Consider the following 16800-nt stretch of genomic DNA (forward strand, 5'->3'; position numbering starts at 1 on the left):
GTTATTCTATCATGCTTCAAAACAGCTTTAAAACAATAGATCTACATTGCTCATCCTTTTCAAATTCTACAAGATGGGGTCATAGACATACCTTCTTCATGCCAATCTTCTATAAGAGTTTTCTTGTGGACTAACTTTGGTCAATGACGATCCCCTTCCTTATTTATCTTAATTTGGAGTTCGAGAAAAAAATGTTAATTCATTCATTACACATATTTCAAACTCACTTTGCGTGAGCTTAGTAAAATCTCCATATAATTCTTCATTAGTAGAACCAAAGATGATGCCATCAATGTATGCTTTGAGCAAGCCAGATATCACAAATTCTTTCTTTTTAATGTATAGATTTATCATTATTACTTTTTATCAAAAGGTTACTCAAGCTTTTATATATCATGCTTTTGATGCTTGTTCCAAATCACATATTGCTTTATCATATTTGTAATGAGTGTTTTCAAATAAGGTGGTTATTTTACATAGATCTTTTTTAATAAAATAACCACATAGGAGTGCATTCTACACATTCATTTGATAGAATATAAAGCTCATAAAGCAAGCAAATGATAATGGTGATCTTTACTTCTAATCATGCAAGATTTCATCGAGATCTATTTCATCTTTTCTTGATTTAGTCTTTTAGTAGTTATCAATTTTTCTTCATTAAGTGCATTTCCCAAAAAAAAAAACTCAATTTGGTTCTAATTATTAACAAATTTTCAGATTGTTATATGTAAAAGATTAACCATATACATATATAATTTGATTTTAGTATCTTGATAATAAATCATTAGTCTCATAAAGAATAAAATGAATTGATATTTCTACAACTAGAATCTTTTCATTGAATGTTCTATATGCATTTCTTGATGAATGATATCCAAAGAAATATCTTTATCTGATTTGGCATTATTTTCAAAAGATTATATCAAGCATAGCATATACTACTGAAAAATATGAAAGATATGCAATAGATCATTTTTTATTTTTCAGAAGATCAAATGGAGTTTTCATCAAAAAATAGATCTAATAGAAACCATATATATGACAAGCAATGATGATAGCTTTTAAAAAAAAATCATTTAAGTAGATTACTATCATACAACATTGCCTTTTTCATTTCATCAAGGATTCTATTAATCCTATTTTACTTATGGTGTTCTTGGTGCAGAAACAATTGTATTCAATATTATTTTCTGTGCACAGCAAAATTGGTTTTCAAAACTATGCCATGATACTTCTTTATTTTTATAGTTTGCAAACCTTTTTCATCTGAACCCTTTTTGTGAGTTTGTGCCAATGTAGAAAATATTTCAATTTGAGTGCCAAGAATAAAACTAATGTAAGCTTTTGAAAATTTAGTAATGGAAACAACATCTTTAGATTTAGAAATCGATTTTTGTTTGTTTCCTTAGTTAACATGCATAGTAAACTTTGACCTTTCAGAAGATACTCTAAGTAAGCCAATGGCAAGGTCTTTTGAGATTAAATACATACTAGCATGAGTTGATTTTATATGCCAAAGATGGTTTCTTTAATCTTGGTATTCATAGTGCATATATTCAAAGGTATACCAAGTACACATTTTCATATCTATGATCGATAAACAATAATGCCATGGATAAAAACTCTCAATCAAGCATATAGAGAATTCATAGATTTGTTCTTAATAAATTGATTAATCATTTAGCAACTTATCCAATAGTGAGTAAAGTATACTATAAAATGAAGTGATTTGATTATATTCCCAAAAGTATTTTCTATATCACAAAATTGATCAATACTTGCAATTCATATTTTAATCAAATACCAAAGCAAAAATAATGATGAGATGCAAGGGTTACTGATTTTATTATTATTTTTTAATTACTTTTCATAAGTATATTTCAAGTTTCATTTTTTTTGACGTATGTCTAGAACACCCATTTGTATGAAAGTTCTATTTGTTCCATAGGTATCTTGGCACACCTACATCTACATCCTCATATTTTCATTTTGGGTACCCAAGCTTTCTTGGGTCCTTGAGAGTTAGGACATATGGTTCCTTTTGGAACCCAAATTTGTTTAATTGTAATAACTTTACCACTTGATTTAATTATGTTAGAACGATAGGTAAAGTTGTTATGCCCATTCTTTTCATGTTTGCAATAAGTTATCTTATTTAATGGTTTGCTTGGTGAATTGATAACCTTTTTCTCTAGAGATTTATTGTTAAGTAAAGGAGTCAAGCCAAGTTTTGATTTATCATAAGCAACATATTGGCTTTCAAACATCATTTTTAATCTTTCTGAACTTACAATGAATTTGTTAATAAAAGATTTTAATTGGTTAATTTCTTTACTTAAGTTTTGATTTTCTTTAATTAAACTCTGATTTTTTTGAATCAATTGTTCTAAATTTAACCTTAAGCTTTCATTTTCAGAATTTAGTTTATCTTGTATCTCATCACTAGAATTTCTTTCTTTTAAAATTTTCAGATTTAGTTTCTTAAGATTTTTATTCTTTATAGCTAATTTTCTACATTCACCATACAAATCCTGTCAAGCATTTAATAATTCATCATAAGGGAATTCTTCTTGAGAATCATTTGATGTAAAAGTAGATTCAGATTTTACCTTATCTTCTTGTGCCATAAAGCACAAGTTAGTTACCTTTTGTAGTTTTTTGGAGCTGAACTGCCTCGGAGTCGACTCGGATCGTTTTGGAGTCGACTCGGCTGACTTGGAAGTCGACTCTAGAGCGCTTGGAGTCGACTCGGCTCTCAGAGTCCCCGAAGTTGGTTCTTTGCCTTTTAGTCTTGCTTTCTTCTGAGAGTCGACTCGGACGTAACTAGGAGTCGACTCGCCAAACTTCGGAGTCGACTCGTAACCTTCTGGAGTCGACTCGGTTGCAGGGTCTGAAATACATCGTTCTGTCTTTCTTCTGTTACCCTTAGGAGTCGACTCGGAAATGTCGGGAGTCGACTCGGCAACCATCGGAGTCGACTCGAACCTTTCTGGAGTCGACTCGCTGACAGGGTCTGAAAATTTGAGTCTCTGCCTTTCAGACTGTTTTCCTCTAGGAGTCGACTCGGACAAACTGGGAGTCGACTCGGCTGATAAGGGAGATTCTGCAGTCTCACTATTAGTATGTAATTGAAGCACATGTGAGCTAATCTGAGATTTATCATAAATATTTTTTAAAGTATCCCAGATTTCTTTAGCAGATAAGCATGCAGAAATCTTATTAAATATAGTTTCATGGATAGCACAATATAGTATGTTCATAGCATTATCATTCAATTGTGCTAAGTCTTTTTCATTAACAGTTTGAGAGAGTGTGTGAAGGTCATTTATTATGATATTCCATAAATAATAGTTTTGTGATTAAATAAAAATGCGCATGCGTGCTTTCCAATATGTGTAGTCTATGCCATTAAATAGTGGAGGTCTATCAATTAATTGTCCCTCTTCTAGAAAACTATCTATTTGAGTTGTCATGATCTTTGGCTCTAGATCGTGAGATCAACAATTAACTTTAGAGCACCTGCTCTGATACCACTTGTTGCCCAAGGTGACAACCCAAGAGGGGGGGTGAATTGGGTTTTCTAAAAATTATGTTCCCTAATTTTTACTTTGAATAGAATGCAGCGGAATAATAAGATGTTATTTACTTAAGCTCTAGGCAATTACAAGTAAAGCAGTGGAAAATTAAGCTAGAGCAATTATACTATGGCTTTAGGGTGCAATTGATCTAAAATTAACTTATAGTTGTATGATCAATTTTAATCTATGTGTATGGTAAGAATGGAGTGGAAGCTAAGCAAACTCTAAACAATCACTTATAACTCTATAGAAAACAAAGCTAGAGATATTACACAATCAAGCATGAATGTAAGGCATGAAATACAAGAGATAAGGCATCACAAACACAAAGATATATAGTGGTTCGGTGCACCCCAGCACCTACATCCACTCCCCAAGACCTCTTGGGAATTTCACTATAATCCCTCAGATTACAGTCGGTTGTTTTACAAGCTCACAACCCAACTTGTTGTTTTGCGAGATCACAACGAACTCGGTCGGTTTTCACATGCTCACCGACTAGAACCAACCGATTGTTTTCACGGGCTCACAATCCAACCCAGTTGGTTTTTCCAAAGGTTCACCAACCACAACCTTACAACGATTATTTTTCGGGTTCACAATCAACCTAGTTGGTTTTTCCAAAGGCTCACCAACCACAACCTTACAAAGTTGGTTTTTCCTTTGGCTCACCAACAAACCTTAACCCCTTGATTCAATCCCTTGATTGAATCAAGTTACAAGATAATAGAGCAAGAGTTTAAATCAAATACAAGCTTCTCAAATAAGCAAATATAGCAAATATAAATAAGTAAAGTAAAGAGATGAAGCCCTCAAACAAATTTGTAGATGGAGGAACTCGGCTTCTTCTTTACTTGACCCTCTTCTGATTTTGCACGAAGTAGAGGATCACCGAGGCAGCACACGGATGGAGCGGAAGCTTTGGAATTCACTTGGATGCTCTTCTTCTCTCTATTTTGCTTTGAATGGCCCTTTTGTGCTTTTGGAAGATTTTTCTTGTAATCTCTTTGAAATCTCTTCCCTAAATGTTCTCCCCCACTTCCATACCCTCTTCCCTAGCTCTCCTCTTGATTTTATAGCTTTAGAGGGAGTGGAAACAAAAATCTAGCCGTTAGAGACAAAAATAGAGCCGTTGGAATCAAGAAAAAACTAGCTGTTATGCCTCCCAGCGTGCAGGAGTCGACTCGGCTGAAGCAGGAGTCAACTCGGCTGAAATAGGAGTCGACTCGTGAATACTAATCTGCCGGCACTGTAGCTGGGAGTCGACTCCGCACTGTAGCACTGAAGTTGGAGTCGACTCGAGATCACTGTAGCGCTGAAAATCAACTCTCTGTCTTTTTGTTTGTTCTCAGTCGGAGTCGACTCGTAGAGTATCGGAGTCGACTCGAGCACTGTTTCTTGAAACTCTAGAGTGCCAGAGTCGACTCTAAACTTTCCGGAGTCGACTCGAGGACTATTCTTTTGAATTTTTCTTTAAATTTGCTCCTCCAACTTGAATTCTTTAAACTTGAAGCTTGGGCCATAAATTGTAGCTTTCTTCCAACTTTTCTTGAGAGCTTTGGAGGCCTTCTTGTATTCTTCCAATCTTGCTATGTTCCTTGCAAAATAAATTCTTTCTCCTTGCCACACAAACATTAGTATTTATACTTCAAGGTTTTGTGATCATCAAAATCAATCTTTAAATCAATCTTTGGGTCATCAATCTCGTAAGGTCAAGTATACATCACTAAAATCGGGACAGGTGGTATATTGTTCCCTGATCCTTTCAAAACCAATTACTTCAGTGCTCATCACGGATAGGAGGAAGATCCGTCGACTGAGCGCATCAGCAGCCTTGTTCTCAACTCCAGCTTTATGTTTCAGCACAAAAGTATAGGCTTGTAGAAACTCAATCCATCGGCCGTGTCGAAGGTTTAGTTTCTTTTGAGAACTGAGATACTTTAAAGCCTCATGGTCTGAATACAGGACAAATTCTTGCGGTAGCAAATAGTGTCGCCAATGTCGCAAAGTTTGCACTACCGCATAGAATTTCTTATCGTAGGTGGAATAACGCAACCTGCCGTCACTTAACTTTTCGCTAAAGAACGCGACAGGGTGACCTTCTTCGCTTAACACACCACCTATGCCAACGCCAGAGGCATCACATGCGACCTCGAATACCTTAGTGAAATCGGGGAGGCGCAAGACAGGTGCTTCGGTCATCCTATGCTTAATATCTTTAAATGCTTGGGATGCCGACTTAGTCCAGATAAAGTCTCCTTTCTTCATGCAATCTGTAATGGGAGACATTATTGAACTAAAATTTCTAATGAAGCGACGATAGAAAGTAGCCAGACCATGAAAACTACGTACTTCTGCTAGGGTCTTGGGCTCAGGCCAATCGACTATCGCGCTTACTTTTTCTGGATCAGCGGAGACACCCTTGGAAGACACTATGAATCCTAAGAAAGTGACGTGATCAGTCAGGAAGGCACACTTCTTAGGGTTTGCAAAGAAGCTTTCTTTCCGCAGGACATCACAAACCTGCCTTAAGTGTGAGAGATGGAGCTCTTGAGTTTGACTATAGATGAGGATGTCATCAAAATATACAACGATAAATTTATTCAAGAAAGGTCGAAAGATCTGTGTCATCACCCTCATAAAAGTACTTGGAGCATTTGTTAATCCGAAAAGCATTACTAACCATTCGTAGAGTCCATCTTTGGTTTTGAATGCAGTTTTCCATTCATCCCCAGGATGAATCCGAATATGGTGATACCCACTCTTTAGGTCGATCTTGAAAAAAACTGTAGCACCAGACATATAGTCTAAAAGGTCGTCCAGCCTAGGAATGGGAAAACGATACTTAACCGTGATTTTATTGATAGCACGGCTATCGACGCACATTCTCCAAGAGCCATCTTTCTTGGGAGTGAGGAGTGCAGGTACAGCACAGGGACTCAGACTCTCACGAATATACCCTCGAGTGAAGAGTTCGTCAACTTGACGTTTCAGTTCAGTGTGCTCGTTTGGGTTGAGTCTATGGTGGGGAAGATTTGGCAATGACGCTCCAGAAATGAGATCAATTACATGCTGGATATCACGCATTGGAGGGAGTGCCTTTGGAAGATCAGTTGGGAAAACAGAGTGAAACTCCTCCAACAGAGGAACTCCGGCGGCCGGATGCTCGGCATTTGACTCCACATTGATAACTCTAGCCACAAAGGCGAACACAGGTGAATGGCTTTCGATATCTTTCATTACCTTTTTCGAAGTAATGATGTGAAGTGACTCATCTTTTCGTGGTGTAGCACCCTTCTTCTCAAGACCGGGCTCTCTAGGAGGCAATGAATTCAGTATAATTTTCCGACCCTGGAACATAAAGCTACACGAATTTGACCGACCATGAAGTGTGACATCCCTATCGTATAACCAAGGTCTTCCTAGAATGACTTGACCTACGTCCATTGGAAGGCAGTCGCACCAAATCTCGTCTTTAAAGATAGGAATTGAATCGGGACAAGGCATCTTTCTGATACCGAAATGGACGTCTTATCTACCCAGGCTACTTTATATGGATTAGGATGAGGGGTAGATTTCAGGCCAAGGCGAGAAACAACTCCAGATGCAATGGCGTTGATGCAACTCCCGCTATCAAATAAGATTTTGCATGTTTTACCATTGATCTTAATAAGTGTATAAAATAGGGAGGTTCTACGCCAGTCTTGTTCGGTCTTTGTTTGGGCTAGTGTGCACCTAACCACATGGAGCCTATAGTTTTGGTCATTCTGATCAGTGGGCTCATTTTGGTATTCAGTCTGAACAAACTCTAACCCGGTCTTTTCGTCTCCAAAGTCATCTACAAAATCCTCGATATTTGGTTCATAGACTTCTTCGACACATTCAGTCTCCTGGGTTCCTGCTTCCAGTTCAGTCATTAAATAGGTCTTGGCATTACATTGGGATGCAATATGGCCAAACTTTTGGCACCTGAAACACTGGGTTTGGCTTCTTAAGGGCGGGTTGGACCCTAATATGCCTTTTCCTTTATCAGTGGATGTACTTTGAGCAGGCACCGAGAACGTCCTAGTCGGCGTTTGGCTAGAACCGGGCTGGGAAGGATGGTTGGAGAGTGGTCTGGGTTGCGGGAGATAGCTTTGATTAGGTCGGGCTCCTGGGGGTAAGAACCGAGAGTCGGTACGTCTCACTACAGGGACTCGTAAAAAACTATCCACATCTTGAGCCAACTGGTATGCCTGGCCAAGGGTAGTAATCTCTCGGAGGATCAATTCTTTCTGGATCTCCTCGCGGAGTCCTGCCCGAAACCTAGAAAGAGTAACAGTCTCCTCTTCGATTACACCGCACCTCATGTGAAACTCCTCAAATCATGCAATGTAATCGGCAACAGTTGAAGTTTCTTGAGTTAGTTTCTGCCACCTATCCATAAGGCGTTGTCGGTAAGAGAATGGCAGATACTTCTCATTCAGTTTTTCTTTCATATCCTCCCAAGTGGTGATGCGTGGAAGCCTCTGGGTCTCACGCCGATGTTCAACGTTATGCCAGTACCAGTGAGCTTGCCCAATAAGATTCATTTTGGCAAACCGTATTTTTCTATCATCAGTCATATCGTACCACTCAAAATAATTATCCATGGCTGCTCTCCAATCAAGGTACACGCTCGGCTCTAATTGACCAGCAAATGTGGGGGCATCTACTCGTACGGTACGAAGTAGTCGCTCATCAAGATCGCGCTGGTGATCAGGAGGAAGTTGGTTCCTAGGAGGATGGGGAAAAGCTACCGGTGGTGTAGCTAAACCAAGCTCAGGGTAAGCTGCGATTGGGGTTGACGGTTCAGGATTCGTAGGATGTTGCACTAGAGCACGGATCTCTCGTTTGAATTCGTCTTGATCAGCTCGTAATGCAGCTAATTGTTCCAAAATATCTTGTAGAACTCTAGGATCCATGGTGGGTAAAGAAGCCTGAGAATCAGTGAGGAGGTACTCTCTACCACTACGGGTTGGCATGTAGGGACTACTCTAGTTGGTGATATCATATGCGATGCTACTATTGAACCCTAATCTACCAAATGCAATGCAAGACAACCTACTAATGCAATCTATTATGAATTCGGAAATCAGCAAATTTTTACAAAAGTAACTTAAAATTAAATGTTACTGATTTGTACTTTGGTTATTTCAGAATTAAAGTAGAAAATTAGTCACTATAAGAAATTAGGTTGCAAGCACGTTTTACGGTCATTCAAAGTCCGAAAGTAATCTGATCTATGGATGTTGAGAACTATCCTGTCGCTAAGGCGTGCTAATTTAATATTTAGATTTAAATGGTTGGTAGGATGGGTGTGGTGGAAAATATTCTAGGTTTTGCAGTTTGACAAGAAAATAAGTTTCAAAATAGGACTGTCATGCAAGAGAACTAGAACATAATTAGATAAACAAGTCCAGAAGAAGGGAGAACATGTTACCTGTGGTGGATGTAGTTGACCAGAAACGTCCATGGTAGAGCCTCGAACACGAAATCAGTACCAGGCGAAGTTAGCTGGAACCGTGGACCCGGGGCTGCAGCACAAAAGCCTTCTGAATTTCTGGAACGGGCTGAAGAAGATGCTGAATCGGGCCAGTAAAAGGATCCGCGGCCAATTGGGCTTGGACCGCGCTACAGTACAGCGCGCGGGCTGGGCTGGCGGCCTGCTGCAAGGAACTGGACCAGGCTGGTCGGGCTCGGATGTGGCCTGATGGGCAAGTGAAAACAGGGCCAGATCTGTTGGGCCCAACTGTACCTCGGGTGAATTTGGTGGGTGTAAGGCGGGTCTAATGAAGCCCACGATGGTGACCCGGCTGAGTGCAAGAAGGGGAAAGAGAGGTTGATGGTGCTCGGCGAGAGAAGGAAGCGGCCGAAGGGAGAAGTGCTCGGCTGAGGGGGCGCCGAAAACGGAACTGGCGGCGGTCTTCCAGCGGCGGGTGCGGTGGTGGGTGCTCGGAGAAATTGCAGCGAGAGGAGAAGAGAGGGTCGGGTGAAGTGTTGGGGAGGTGAAGCGGTTTGGGGAGAAATGGGAGAAAGTGACGGCGACGGCGAGAAGGCGGGCACTCGACAGCGGGGAGCTGGGGTGTCGGGCGATGGCGATGGAGAGAGAGAGGAAAAGAGGCGGAGGCGGAGGCGAGCGCGGGAGGCGGCGGCAGTGGAAATCGTCGGGGTTCGGCGACACAGCGGAGGCGATGGAGGTGGCAAAGGCGGAGCGGTCGGAGGCGGCGCTGCAGACTGAGTTCGGCGACGGCGGCGAAGGAAGCGGCGGTGGCGACAGCGGTGCGGCGGAAACCCTAGGATTTCCTTTCGGCAGAAACAAAGGTTAGCTTTTTTTTTTTTTTGAACCTTAACGGGTTCGGGTTATCGGGTTCGGGTTTGGAATGAGACCTGCTCCGATAACTGTGAAACTCAGCACGTGCAAATCACGTGCCAATTTTTTTTTTTTTTTGGGGGGGGGGACCCGGGTTACCGGGTTGTGGGTAACGGGTTTAGAACCTACCCGTTATCGTAACTTCTTCTTCAACCTCCCGATCGATTCGGGAGGGTGTTCCGGTCGCTTCGACAGTGGTTGCGGAGCGGCCGAACGGAATGGCGACGGAGCTCGCAGCCGTGGCTCCGTTGTCGGCGGCGACAGGCGGCGGTTGGTCGTGGTGGCGACCGGGATTCCCTTGTGCGCGGTGGTCGGCGGTGCGTCGACAGTGCCGAGGAACAAGGTTGAAAATAGGTCGGCGACGCTCTTCTTCTTTCCGGCAGCGGGAGTCACTCGTGGCCCTTCGACACGCTCCGGTGTTCGTGGTCGAGGTACGGCGTAGAGCTCGTGCGCCCACAGGAATCCGGGGATCCGGCGACACTCGGCCATACACCGGCTGACAGTGGTTGCAGGTGGTGGGGGCAGCGGCGATGACTGATGGCGGCAGCAGGATCAAGTGCGACGACGGGCAGGGAGAATCCGGCGCAGGGACTGTTGCTCTTTCTTCTCTCTCGGCTGCAAAATTTTTTTTTTTTTCTCTGATGAGAACCGAGAGGGAGGGAGGGACCTTCTCTCTTTTCCTTCTTTTTTTTTTTTAAGTGTGTGTGTGTTCTTCTGGTGAGCACCGAGGGGAAGAGACAGATGAAGTCTCGGGTGGGATTTTGGTGGAGTGGATGACTAGGGCGGTGGAAAGGGGTTTCCTTTTTCCTCTGGTTTGAACCGAGAGAGAGAGAGAGATTCTTTTTTTTTCTCTCGATTTGGAAGAAGTAGCCGGGAGATGGATCGGGGCTTTGGCAGCAGGGGCAAAACCCGCCAAAGCTCTGATACCAAGTTGGTGTAGAACCAAATTCCGGAAGGAATCTTCAGTGGGATTTTAAATTAGAACAGAAGAAGAGGGAGAAGAGAAGGAGGAAGAAGAGGAGGAGAAGGAGAAGAGAAGAAGAAAGGAGGAGAAGACGTGGGGGAAAAATGAGGATGATAGTGTTATTTTGATGATTAACAAGCAATTATCTAGAGTATGTTATAAGTTAAATCGATACTTCATTTATAAGTTTATTACTCTCAGTATATTTTATATTAATTGATATAGATACATTTCATTGTTCATTTGAATGAATCTAACCTTGAGATGCAGCAAAGTGTGGATTGAGTCGACCCAACTGAATGGGTCGACCCCGGCACATCAAGAAAACATTTGGCACACTTCTGCAAAAATGGCAAAAATGAACAGTGAGTTGGGTCGACCCAAGGAAAGCATGAGTCGACCCAAGGATCAAGATCCTCAAAACAAGACAGAAAAATGGTTCTCTGGATTTACTGAGAGGGTCGACCCAAGAAGTAGTTGAGTCGACCCAAGCTTGAGTCGACCCAAACCCTGAGAGGGTCGACCCAAAGGCAAGACAGAACAGAAGACAGAAAAGGTTCTTTGGAAACCCTGTTAGGGTCGACCCAAGAAGAAGTTGAGTCGACCCAACTGAACCTTGAGTCGACCCAAAGAAAGGTTGGGTCGACCCAAGTGAAGGAAGGCTGAATTTCAAGTTTCTGTGGATTCTGAGAGGGTCGACCCAAGGAATGTTTGAGTCGACCCAAGTGAAAGTTGGGTCGACCCAAGGACAGGTTGAGCCGACCCAAGCACGGGCAGAAGCATAACGGCTAGTTGTGCAGAAGTGCTTTTTGGAGTCCCAACGGCTATAAACGGCTAGTTTCTTCAATCCAACGGTCAGAAAGGACTATTTAGAGGTTGGAGAAGTATTTAAGAGGGAGTATTCATCAGAGGAAGCAAGTTTTGGAAAAATACATCAAGTGCATTCAAGAGAGAACCCTAGCAAGGCAAGCTTCATCCAAGTGCTTCATTCAAGAATCAAAAGAAAGTGGTTGAGCAGATTCAAAGAGTCATCAAGAGCTCCATCCACCCTTGAAGAGTGAAGCATCCTTGACAAAGAAGAGAGAAGTCACATCAAGCGATAAATATTCTCTAAACTCTTCTTTGTAGATTATATTGTTATATTTGCTCATCTAGGAGTTTAAATCTTCTTTCTTTGTTTATTAGACTACTTGTAAAGGTTGGTTGGTTAGCCCGCAAAACCAACGGAATAGGTTGATTGGTGAACCCGGAAAATCAATTGTAAAGGTTCGTTGGTGAGCCCGTAAAACCAACATAGGTTGTTGGTAAGCCCGTAAAACCAACGTAGGTTGTTGGTGAACCCGTAAAACCAATTGTATAGGTTCGTTGGTGAGCCCGTAAAACCAACATAGGTTTTTGGTGAACCCGAAAAACCAAAGTGTAAAGGTTTTTGGATTGTGAGCCCGGAAAACAATCCAACTGTAATCCGCGGGATTATAGTGAATTCCCAAGGGGTCGCTTGGGGAGTGGACGTAGGTGCTAAGGAGAGCACCGAACCACTATACTTCTTGTTGTTTGTATTGTGATTTGTTTAAGTTTACTAACTCATCATTTAACACAAGTAAGATAGTTAAAATTAAAAGAAACCAATTCACCCCCCCTCTTGGCTTGTCACCTTGGGCAACAAGTGGTATCAGAGCAAGGTGCTCCAATAGTACTCATTGATCTCACAATCAAGAGTTAAAGATCATGACAACCCAAGTGGGATGTTCTATGAGTGAGGGGCAATCCACAAATAGACCACCTCTATTTAATGGCACAAACTACACATACTGAAAAGCTAGGATGAGGATATTCATTCAAGCTTTAGACTATGAATTATGGTACATTGTTACTAGAGGCCCTCACTCACTCTCTCACACTATTAATGAAAAAGACTTAGCACAATTGAATGCTAATGCTATGAACATACTATATTATGCTATCCATGAAACTGAATTTAATAAAATCTCTGCATGCTTATCTGCTAAGGAAATCTGGGATACTTTAGAAAATATTTATGACAAAATTCAGATTAGCTCACATGTGCTTCAATTACACACTAACAGTGAGCCTGCAGAAAAAGATGTTGAATCTCCCAATCCGGAAGAAAGAACAACAAATGAAGAATTCGGTGATGAAAACAAGGACCCATACCCAAACACCGAAAAATTCAAAAGCTTCCTAAAGACAAAGAAGAAGAGGAAGCAAGAAGAAAGGAAGAAAGAGATAAAAAGCAAGAAAGCCTTGACCAAGGAAGAGTCAAGCAAGAAAATGAAAGTGAGGAGCAACAATAATGATACTAGCTCCAAAGAACTACAAGAGGTAACTAACTTATGCCTTATGGCACAAGAAGATAAGGTAAAATCTGAATCTGATTTCACACCTAATGAATTTCAGGAAGAATTCTCTTATGATGAACTATTAAATGCTTTTCATGATTTGTATGGTGAATGTAGAAAATTAGCTACGAAAAATAAAAATCTTAAAAAGCTAAATCTGGAAATATCAGAAGAAAAAAATTCTTCCGCTGAAATGAAAGACAAATTAAATTCTGAGAATGAACGCTTAAGATTAAATTCGGAAGAATTGATTCAAAAAAATCAGAATTTAATTAAAGAAAATCAAAACTTAAGTGAAGAAGTTAACCAATTGAAATCTTTTATTAACAAATTCACTATAAGTTTAGAAAGATTAAAAACGATGTTTGAAAGCCAACATGCTGTTTTTGATAAATCAAGACTTGGCTGGATTCCTTTGCTCAATAATAAACCCCTAAAGAAAAAGGTTATCAATTCGCCAAGCAAACCATCAAATAAGATAACTTATTTCAAACATAAAAAGATTGGGCATAAAAACTTTACTTATGGTTCTAATACGAATAAATCAAATGGTAAAGTTATTACGATTAAACAGATTTGGATTCCAAAAGGAACCATATGCACTAACCCTCAAGGACCCAAGCAAGCTTGGGTACCCAAAATGAAAATATGAGGGTGTAGATGTAGGTGTGCCAAGCTACCCATGGAATAAATGAAATTTTCATACAAATGGGTGCGTTGACACATAATTAAAGATAAGTCTCAATTTATTCATTAAATCTAGTATAAGGTTTAACATTCTACTTCATGTATTGAAATTATCTTTTTATGAAATTACGATACTCTCTGCATCAAAGTTTTTAAATGCCTCATATGTTAAATCTTATCTCAATGATTTTAGCATGAAACTTTCTAGTGCTTGCATCATGATAAGAAAACAATGAATGGATATATATATATAACCTTCTTCTTCAAGTTTACAAAATCTAAATTCCCTCTCTAGTATAAACACTTGATGCTGATTTCATACCTTCATGTTAAAACTTTATTGAGCATAATACTTATGAAATCTTATTTCATTATTTGTGAAGGTATGAGTATAATTTATCATTATATCACTCATTCCTTATGTGATTATTTGAAATATATTATGATTTACTCTATAAGTCGCATGTATGCATCATATGTTTCAATCATAAATGATTAATGTGTCGTGATCATAATGGGAATTCTACTAAAAAGTTTTATAACAATGGATTGTTTTTTCTTTATAAGTAATTCTCAAGACTATTCTAAAAATCTAAGATTAATAAATCTGATCTTTAAAGTGTTTCATTTAGTATAATCATTGTATCCTTGATTGAATGATTAATATCCTTACATAAAATTATCTCAAATTCTACTGATTAATGTTAACACGTCATGTTTAATCTGAGCATAAAAATATTCTAAAAGTATGAATATTAATTCCTTTGAACCATCTCCCATAAGTCAAATGTAAAATCTTAATTAATCTAAAAGAAAATTGCCTATCTCTCTGAAACAAGATTATTTGTATTGAAAGCTGAATCATAACCAGAATTTTGATAGAAACAACTATTTAAGATAATTTGATTAAAACTTAACTGGTATATCTTATTGATAATTATCTTAAGCAAATAGAATCTAAGCTAAATTGCTTCTGAAAATAAGAAATTGGTTTGACTTTGATAAATCTTCCTATTGCCTCACATGGGTGTCCTTGAACCATATTATTTAATAAAATTATCTCTTTAGTTCAAGTGACTTGTGCTTGCTTATATTTAGGCAATTTCTTGAGTAGAGTGACTCAAATTCAATTTTTGTCATATCTTATGTCAAGTCATATAGTTATGAAATATGTTGTATGAATATTCTTGTATCTTGGACAACCTAATGGCTTGCCTTCAAGAAAGGAAAAAGATTCTACTAATGATGCAGGATCTATAAGCAAGAAATGAGAGATTTCAACTTGAAGGACACCTCCACGTAAGGTACAATAAACATTCATATGCAAACAAAAGAGAGAACTTTCTTCAGCCAAAAGTTTATACATGAGAAGTCTATTAAGTATTTGACTTAAAGAATGCAGAATGAATCGGTAATTTCATATATCTCTCTTATAAATCAGTTGAGCAAAGTCATATTGTGGCATGATTAAAGTCCTTAATTACTAATTTCTTGATATCATGTCTACATATATTTTGACTAACTTATGCTTTTGAAATTTGTTTCATGGTTTGCCTAAATTGAAATATACTCTTGCGTGTATAATGCATAACCATGAAATACACAAGTGTATGCCTCAAATCTCTAATTCAGAATAACTTGTGATAAGCTATGAATTATTGGGCATAATGAAATGCTGTTTACATGATATATATTTATATGCAGCATATTAGATTATTTTTTTTATCCTGCTCTTTCATGTAATTACTTGAAAATAACAAAAAGAGAGAGATATAAAGAAAAAGAAAATGAACATTGTTCGGGAGAAGTAAAAGCTAAGTAAATACTTTAATCTTAAGAAAAAGCAGAGCAAGCATAATATATTCAGCATATTTGTGAGACTTGTGTGAGCATTCTTTTGGAAGGGATAAAATTCGTAATTTATTATATTTAAATAGGGAGAGTTTGGAGTGAATATCTTGTTGTTAAAGAAAACGGTTTAACCTTTCTATTTTGCTCATCATAGGGATGGTGCCAATGGGGAGGCTAGTGGTAGTACCCGGCACTATTTGACCCAACTATTCGCTGTAGGGCATATTAGGGACGGCACAAGAGAGAGGCTAGTGGTAGTACCTCGTGCCCCTTCCAACTCCACCGGATAGGGAGCAAATAGAGTATAGAGCATAGAAAAGTAAAACCAAAAGAAATGAAGATTAGAATATTCACTGAGTGGTTAAAGGAAGAAATTCAAAAATGAGGAAATGAATGACAAGATAAATGAAAGTATATAAAAAGCTTGTGAAAAGCCAAATGAAGTTTCGATCACTTGAAAACACACCTTAAGGATAAAAGCTTAAACTTAATTTAAAAATGCTTCTATCGTTACATTTTTGTAACTTTCATTATATACTTCAATGATTGCATCATTTTGGGGAATAACTCAATATGATTTCTAGATGAAAACTATGGTTTAAGAAAAATAGAATTACTTTGGATACCTTGGTTGTTTGCTCCGATACGCATCTGAAACATATCATTTTTTATCCTATAAGTGTACTGAAATTAGTCTAAATGATGTATTTTTCAATGATCTTGATTGCAAATAAATGGTTCTAAACATATGATATTATTTTGATATTAAAAAGATTTATGGTGCTTCATATATACATTGCTGAAAAAAAAAACTATGACTAAGAAATTAATATTTTGAATATACACTCCTACATAATTAAATGCTTCTATCATTAAAAAGAAAAGCTATTTTTAAGAAGAGAGTTAATGATCCTAAAGCTTAGAATATTTCAACTCACTTCAATAATTCTTATAGGAAAGAAAATG

This window comes from Phoenix dactylifera, chromosome 2 (assembly GCF_051530095.1).
Source record: "Phoenix dactylifera cultivar Ajwa chromosome 2, Ajwa_hap1_PhDact_Kaust_v1.1, whole genome shotgun sequence".
NCBI lineage: Eukaryota > Viridiplantae > Streptophyta > Magnoliopsida > Arecales > Arecaceae > Phoenix > Phoenix dactylifera.